The sequence below is a fragment of the Lampris incognitus genome, chromosome 15 (assembly GCF_029633865.1).
Source record: "Lampris incognitus isolate fLamInc1 chromosome 15, fLamInc1.hap2, whole genome shotgun sequence".
Classification (NCBI taxonomy): domain Eukaryota; kingdom Metazoa; phylum Chordata; class Actinopteri; order Lampriformes; family Lampridae; genus Lampris; species Lampris incognitus.
Genome location: NC_079225.1, coordinates 30,406,337 through 30,415,351, shown reverse-complemented (window position 1 = coordinate 30,415,351; position 9,015 = coordinate 30,406,337).

Below are 9,015 nucleotides of genomic sequence, written 5' to 3'. Positions count from 1 at the left end.
ACCCAAGCCACGTGACCACCATCACCATGTTAAAAAAAAAATTATATGGCTTTATAAAAAGAATACTCCTCTCCTACTGTGGGAACTACCTGCTCTTTCTCCTCCTCCTCCACCTCGTCCTTCTCACCCTGCTGCTGCTATCTGACTTTGTTCAGTCTCTCAACTTAAAAAAAATCCGTGCTTTGTTTCCCCACAATGATACTGTGTAAGTAATTGTCTGGATAGGAATCAAATCCAGGCTCATTTCTCACCGGTCTTGTGCTTTTTGAAAAATGAACGATGCCGCTTGTATTCCTGTGTGCCTCTGACCTCCTCCCATCTTCCCTCCACTTTCCCTCCCTCAGAAGCCCCCCCCCCTCTCTAGTCGCTGGGGGGTGGAGGTCGGGGGCTTCCATGTGCCTTTTTTTTCCCCAGAGGGTAGCCTATTGTTGCCCCCTGAACTGATTTTTAGGGGCATTTACAAAACTCTGAAATAAATAAACATTTAATTTGAGCTTCAATCGATTTGTCTTTGCGCATCCTCAATAATCCCGGTAAGGAAATGAAAGAAAGAAAGTTGAATCAGTTCATCCGGACACAACGTGTCTTGACAGAAACGTTTCACCACTCATCCGAGTGACCTCATCAGTCTCCACTGACTGCAGGTATCCCCTTAGAAACGATACAGTGGCATAACGACCGAAAACGATTGGTTTCATATGCAAATTTCTGTGAGCATTAATTACAGTTTCAGTGGCCATGTGTACTATTCACAGAGGGTTGGGGAATAGTTGCAATCCCGGCATTGTAGGCGACAGATGTACTCTTAGCCCCCCCCCCCCTGGTTCAGTGATGGTCGTTCCCTCCTCACATAGATGGCCTCTGACTCCCCGTTCAAACCAGCATTCCTCCCTATCACGGATGTGCACATCCTCCTCCTTGAAAGAGTGTAGATGGTGTAGACTGCAGAGTCCTGGCCTGACGTGTTAGCTCTCTGTGTTGTGCCATCCTCTTGGCCAGTGTCTGTTTAGTTTCCCCAATGTACAAGTCATGGCAACCCTCCTGGCACAAGTCACGGCAACCCTCCTGCCACTTAACAGCGTACACTATATTGCTCTGTTTGTGCCGGGGGACCCGATCCCTGGGGTGGACCAGTTTCTGGCGCAGTGTGTTTTGGGGTTTGAAAGCAACTTAGATGCGGTGTTTGGAAAATACACGTCTCAGCTTTTCCGACACTCCCACCAGATACAGAATCACCACTGGTTTACGCTTAGGCAGCTGTTGTCCTTCTCCTTTCTTCGATTGGCTGGTGCACTGTTTGGACATCTTCCTGGCTTTGACAAACACCCAGTTAGGATAACCACACTTAACCAGGGCCTGTGTAATGTGGGATTTCTCCCCTCCCCGGCCGCTGTGTGGGTGGGGACATTGTCAGCTCGGTGGTGCAGCGCCCTGATCACTCCTAGTTTGTGCTCCAGTGGACGATGAGAGTCAAACCTTAAGTACTGATCAGTATGTGTTGGTTTACGGTAAACATCAACAATCAAATGTCCCCCATCAACAATTGCAAGTTCACAGTCCAAGAAGGCTAACCTGTCATTTTTCACATCCTTCCTGGTGAACTTGATGTGGTTGTCCACAGAGTTAACGTGGTCGGTGAAATGTGGCACATCATGAGATTTAATTTTAACCCAGGTGTCATCCAGAAATCTGAACCAATGGCTAGGTGGTGTCCCTGGAGAGGACATCACCGCCCTCTTTTCCCCTACCTCCATATACATGTTGGCCACTACAGGTGAAGCTGGGGTACCCATAGCACACCCCTGCCTCTGCTTTGTTTATAAGGGTGGGGATACCTGCGGTCAGTTGAGAGCGAAGAGGTCACTTAGATGAGTGATGAAACATTCCTCTCGATAAACGTTGTGTCCAGATGAACCGATTCAGCCTTCTTTCTTCAATCGATTTGTTTTATTTGAAATATAACAAGCGAGAACAACAACAACAAAAAAAGGGGGGGTGCCCTGTTAATTTCTGAGCCGGCCTGTATAACTCGGTTGTTGGATTCATGGGTGAGGACTGATATCGTGCAAGTGGCCGTTCATATCTGCGTGTGTGAAATAATATAATTGGCTTGTGGAGCATGTTTTATCATGCTCGCAGCATATGACATCATAAATCTGACACCATAGGCCACTCTGTCATGGTGCCCCCCCCCCACCCCTCGTCTGCTGTTCTGCTTCTCTTCACGTGAGAGAGTAAGAGACCTGCATCCACCCGAACCTGCGTCTGGATGGCTACGTTACATTAGGACTACAGGATTACCACATAGGCCTAGCCTAATCCCTGAAGTCATAACTGCGATTATAATTTCGATTTAATAAAACTGCTTTTAGGCTAAACATATATTTGTTGTAGGACTATTATTTTAAATGAATGGGGACGTTAAGCATTTCAACAATACTTATTTTTCAAAACACACCTTAGTTTTGACGGCATAAAATTGACCTTGTACTATATGTAACTGTAAGCAGATGAGTGCGGTGCAGGTTAATTTCCCCATTCACCTGACCTGTCCGCTCCCAGGTTACCCCAAACACCTGTAGTAAAATCCACATCTGTAGTCATGTCTCCCCTAAACAATATTATTACAGAGGTGGCTTGGTCTGGGGGGGGGGGGTATTTTTAGCAGCAGCAGATGCTACTGAATGATCATAGGAAATATTATATTATAGGAATACTACAGGCAGCGGTGTGTCTCTATGATCCTCTCACTCCTCCGCAAAACTACACATTGCTACTTGTCACTTCCATCATGAAGGTGGCGCTACTCAGTAGGCTACAACATAGTATAGAATTGAGTATTTCTAGTATCCAAGACGAAACTGACAGAAGGGAAGGACTGCTCCATCAGCACCACGGACAGCACCACGGGTTTCTCATCCACAGCAGCTAGGCCCCACAGACCTCAGTCACATAAAGGACCACCAATGAGTCAGGCAGCCTAGACTAGCATATTCAGCCACACAACCCCTCTACCCCTGCCCTCTTTCTGCTACTAGGGGATGGCAGGTTAACAAGGGGGATGGCATCCCCCCCCTCACCCCACCTCAAATCCCCTAGCAATAAAAAGCATTCATCAGGATCAGAATCAGCTTTATGGGCCAAGTGTGCCTGTGCATATGAGGAACTTGACTCCAGTTCACAGCAGCTTCTAGCACTTGCACACATCAGTCACACAAAGAAAGAAAAAAAGAAGAAAAAATCGAGAAATAAAAGGTACAACAAACAGGGCACTGGAGGTAGGCATGGATGCACAGCGGGTATGTCGCTATTATACAGTTTTGTTATGGTTGAATAATCAACAACCTATGCCCATATATTATACCATATTGCTTATATACTACGTATATTGTGCATGCACTATCATGCCCATATAGTACAATGCTAAATGCTCACCCCATATATTATCTTATATACCAAACATACACAGTATTCATACCATTCATCCTGCAGGAAAAGATTTTTTTTTATCAAAACATGTTGTTATAAAATAACTTAAGTTTATCAGTGATCTGTAATCATTAAGGAAGCGCAATTTCTTGTCACACCCACCAGATATAACACACCTACGGGTGTAGGAAAATTCATGTATAATTGTGCCAAACCCAATTATACCCCTAAGTCTCGCAATTTGGTCTCCAATGCAGTTTCATGTACATGCTTACTTTCACTGTGAAAACTTGTGAAAGTAAACGATTGAAGGACAATGGACACCTGTAAGGGTAAGTTTAAATTCAACAGGTGTTTTTTTCTCATAGATACCCACCATTTTTGTGGGGTGACATTTCTGGTAGAAGCAAATACAATTAGACTACTGAAGAGTCCTGTATCGGTGCTACTTTGGTCTCAGTTAACAGTCAATTGGGTTCTATTTCCCCTGTGAGGAGAATTGGTTAGCCTCCAACTTTCTCGCAATATTTCCATTGTCAGGGGTCCGTTTATATGGAATCATACCTTGCATCTTTCAAATGCACACGGCAGGCCTTGCTGGCTAAACCAAAGTTTGCACCAAACTTGCACGTTTGCACCAAATCCGCACCAAACTTGCAGCAGAGTATCAGTGGTACTTTAATATACTCGGTTACTATAAATGCCCGTTGGTAAATCACAAATAATCCTATTAACTGATAAATTTGACAACAGAAATGGGCGTAAATCATTACAAACTTACCCAATTATCACGAAATATACTCCCCAGCATACGTATTAGTGCTGGGATTGAAAATATGTGTGATGAGCTTTATCCCAGAGGCAGCACCCAACACAGCAGAAGCATGAACCTGGCTCGCTCACATTTGTCCAGTCATCTAGTAACCTGCTGGCTGCTTTCAGTGAGTGGGTCTGAATCTATTTATTAATTTTTTTGTGAAAGTGTTTTCATCATCAAATATCTGCACTTCGGTACATGACAGAAACTTATAATTTTGCACGATCGGTATGGTTAAGTTTCCACCCAGCGTAGTATATTGCTAATCACTAATCAGCTTTTGCAGAGCAAAGAGGCTGAATTACGTTTGCATACAATCGATGGAATATGCTTCCACTGGACAGAAGTCTGTAATCATTTTAAGATATTGTAGCGAATTCGGGGGAACAACGCAACCACAGGAACTGCCGCGGCCGGGAAGCGAACCCGTATCGCCCGCACCGCAGGAGGCATCGCTGACCGCTCGACTAAAGGGTCAGACCCGCCAGCCAGCGGCCAGCGTGTCTACTAATCCATGCACGTTACAATATATTAACTGATACCAAATATTCCAAATTAATGAATGCATTAATCGGTTAATCAAATTGGCAATAAATGGGCGTCCGGGTGGCGTGGCGGTCTATTCCATTGCCTACCAACACGGGGATCGCCGGTTCGAATCCCCTTGTTACCTCCAGCTTGGCCGGGCGTCCCTACAGACACAATTGGCTGTATCTGTGGGTGGGAAGCCGGATGTGGGTATGTGTCCTGCTCGCTGCACTAGCGCCTCCTCTGGTCAGTTGGGGCTCCTGTTCGGGGGGGAACTGGGAAGACTAGCGTGATCCTCCCACGTGCTACATCCCCCTGGCAAAACTCCTCACTGTCAGGTGAAAAGAAGCAGCTGGCGACTCCACATGTATCGGAGGAGGCATGTGGTAGTCTGCAGCCCTCCCCGGATCGGCAGAGGGGGCGGAGCAGCGACCGGAACAGCTCAGAAGAGTGGGGTAACTGGCTGGATACAATTGGGGAGAAAAAGGGGGGGAATCAACAAAACAAAAACAAAAAAAGAGGAAAAAAATGGTCTGTTCTCGAGTGAGCTTTGGTGTATGGCCAGGTGCATGGATGCAGTGCTCTCTATGGCCAAAAGCTTGAATCGACTCCATACTTGGTTGATTCAACTTGATTCACATTTGGACAGCTCAACAAAACACAGTTCCACTGGATCAGCTGTTTGAAGACGATGCGCATTAAATGCTCCCTCAGTTTTGACAGGGTGAGATTAGATAAGGCTATACGGAGCTTTGACGAAAAGGAAAAGGGGGTCCTTGTTCAAAGGGAGAACCCAGCGTGCAAAATTGATGTGATATTTGTACGTGATGGTGTCGAATGCGTGACGGCGGCATCAACGGTGCTGCTTGGAAAATTATGACTCTTTACGGTTCGCACTGAAATTGTGTTTTTTTTTTTAAAGGGAATCGCGGTGAGGAGGGCCTAGGGTTCTCTAAGGTCAAAGCTTCCTTTAATTAATTCCCAGTGGATATTCACAATGGGCCTGACCTGATGAGTGGTCGTGACTGGTTATCTTACAGAGAGCCATTGCTCCATTGCTAGGATTCTCTGATCAATAGTAAATACAAATGCAGACACGAGCACAGGCAGTGACCCATATTGCACATCCCTTTCCCAGTATCTGCCCTGGAATGAGCTAGAAATCGTCGAAATACGGGTAAAAGAGACAATGGACTACACAATAGTTCTCTGAAGGATTTACTCCCGAGGTGCATTCTGTCTTAAATGATGCTGCTGATGTGTCGAGGTTCATTTGTACAGCTCTTTTCGGCGAGGCACTTGCATAAGGGGGTGATTTATATTGGGAGGAGATAGATGGCCTTTGGAATGAACACTAAACTGCAATCATGGTGAGTGGGAGCTCGTTCACCCAGTAACTCCCTGTAACGTTTCCAAAACAATGCCGCTTTATTGTTTGGCAGAGTACACCGTTGAAGGGTTACTTTTCATTTTCAGAGTTTAGCGACAGGTTTTGTGCAACCTATGGAGAAAGTCTATGGAAAAAAAATGCTCCTGTCCTCTCATTGGTTCTGAGGTCCACTCAGTTCTGTTCCCATTAAGATGCCGAGCTTCACTCCTTAATGAGTGATGTATGTCATTAGTGTGGGACGCAACCACAAAAAACACAGGAAATCAACAATAACATGCCCAGAGCTGTCACTAATTTATAAGCACATGACTAATGCATGTCATTTTGAAGCTTGTGTTGCCGTATGAATGCTATTGGACTCATAAATCACACTTTGTCCACCTTTTCCTCAAAATGTCCTTTCCGAATTTTCACAGATTAGTCGTACTACTGCAATGGCTTGCATTATTCCATCCTGCACAGCTTTTCATTATTTTGCATATGAGGGTTGGCAAACTGCCCTTGAACTCACTGTAATTTAGCTAAGGTCTACACTTCAAATTTGCATGTCAGGATGCATAGTGCATCAGGGTGACACGTTCTCAGATAGAGAAGGATGAGGAGAAAATGATGCAAACAGAGAGAACGGGGAAATAGCACAGGACACGATATAGCCTTGGAGAACATTCGGTCTGCACACATCACTTACAGTGAATTACCGTGTTTGCAAACAACCCAACAGAGGCAGATGGAGCAAGTGACTTGGAAGGATTCAAATGATCTCCTTGGGCATTTTTGCATCTGCATTTAGAACTGGAGGCATACCAGGTCTGCCTTCCCCTATTTTCATGGGACTTCAGCTGAGTCAATAATCATTGACTCTACAGTGCTGCTGGTGGGGATGCGACACTCAACAAAAGGAATACAACTTTAGGGTAAATATACCAATAATACTTTTTTTAAAAACTTTTTTTAACTTAATATGCTAATATCTCTGAGCTAATTCCAATATGTCTTGTGCCTGAAACAAATTACTTATACAAATTTCATGCAAAAACTTTTTTTTAAGTTTCACATTAATTTAATCAGCCTTATTTGCTAAAAAGTCATTGCATTGTTGCACAATGGTACGGTACAGGATTCCTGTCTATGTACATGTGTAACCTATGACTGGTTGTTTCCAGCTCACTGTGTGTGTGTGTGTGTGTGTGTGTGTGTGTGTGTGTGTGTGTGTGTGTGTGTGTGTGTGTGTGTGTGTGTGTGTGTGTGTGTGTGTGCAAAGAAGCTGGGAGCTTTCCAAGTCAAACATTCATTTGTATTTTGCCCCGAAGTCTTCTGCCTGACTAAAATCAGATTAGTGGTCGAATGGCTAAAACTTGTCTATAGAAATGAAGCCGGACCTTTTCAAAGGAAACAAATGTCAATGTCAATCCATCCAAAAGGGAGACCAGGGTAAGGAAAAAAAAACAGGAAAAAGGAAGTTTTACTTTGAAATTAACTATCTACGGAGCCCCTAAGGGGACATGGGCGAATTCTTTTTTTTTTTGTAAACTATCTGGTGTTCACGAGATATTACCTGGTGCGCACGAGATAGCTCACGACTAACTGGTGCACACGAGATAGTAACTCGTGCTCACGAGATAGTTAACAAAAAAAATAAAATCGCCCATGTCCCCTTAGGGGACCTTGATGTGAGTATTTCTTTCTGCCAGTACTATCTATTCATTTCAGAGGATTTCTTCCCAGATATTAATTTTCTACAAAGTCCTCTAAGCAGCAAGCTGCTGTTTACGCTGCCTACTGGATATATACTTCATTCAAATGCTTGTTAAGTGAGGGGTTTTCATATTTACAAATGGAAAATGTTAGCCGGGATCATATTTGTGGCTGAATTAAACCAGTTAGTTTAATCACTTCCAAGTCGTGAGGTGCATGTCTGATTTAAAGCTTATGATCCGTTACGCTACACATTTGATGCAACATATTGCACAAAGCATGCTTGACAATGAGATTTATAGTTCATTAGGAAAATGTCTGCCTTTTTGCCAAACGAACAAAAATAGATGGAAAAGATGTTATATTGCTCGTAACTGAACAATGTAACACAAGAGGTTATTGCGTAACAGCTAAATAAGATTATGTTGTTTCAAAGTGGAGCAGTATCATTTGTGAGCCTTTAATATGGCCGGCAGCCATGCCGGCTCTGCCGAATGACAGAAGCTAAGCAGGTGTGGGCCTAGCTAGTACTTGGATGGGAGACCACCTGGAACAGGGTCACGACCCCCCCAAGTCCATATCCCTGGGAGCTTTCGCTTGGAACATGAGTTCCTGCTGGAGGTGGTGTTAGTAGGCCAGTAGGGGGCAGTCTTCCCTCTCGTCCTAATTGAAAAAAAAATTGCAGTGAAGGGGACACTGTGCTGTAGGAGATGCCGTCCTGCGGATGAGACGTTAAACTGAGGTCTTGATTCACTGTCGTCATTAAAGATCCCATGGTACTACTTATTGCAAACAGTAGGGGGCGGGATGTCCCGGCAAGATTCCTAACCTGGCTCTCTCCATCTGGCCACCTAATCATCCCCTGTGTAATTGGCATAACGATTCCCCCGTCTACATCTCAAGCTGAAGTGTGGTGAGCGTTCTGGTGCAAAATGGCTGCCGTGTATCACCCAGGTGGGTGCTACACATTGGTGGTGGTTGAGGTGAGTTTTCCCCCCTCCACTGTGAAGTGCTTTGGGTGTCTAGATAAAGTGCTATATAAATGTAAACCATTATCATTATTATTAATATTCAATGGTTCATTTGCACAACAAATAAACCATTTGGGAAATTTTGAAAATTTTTTTTGCATGCTTGTTTTGTAGTATGCAATTTT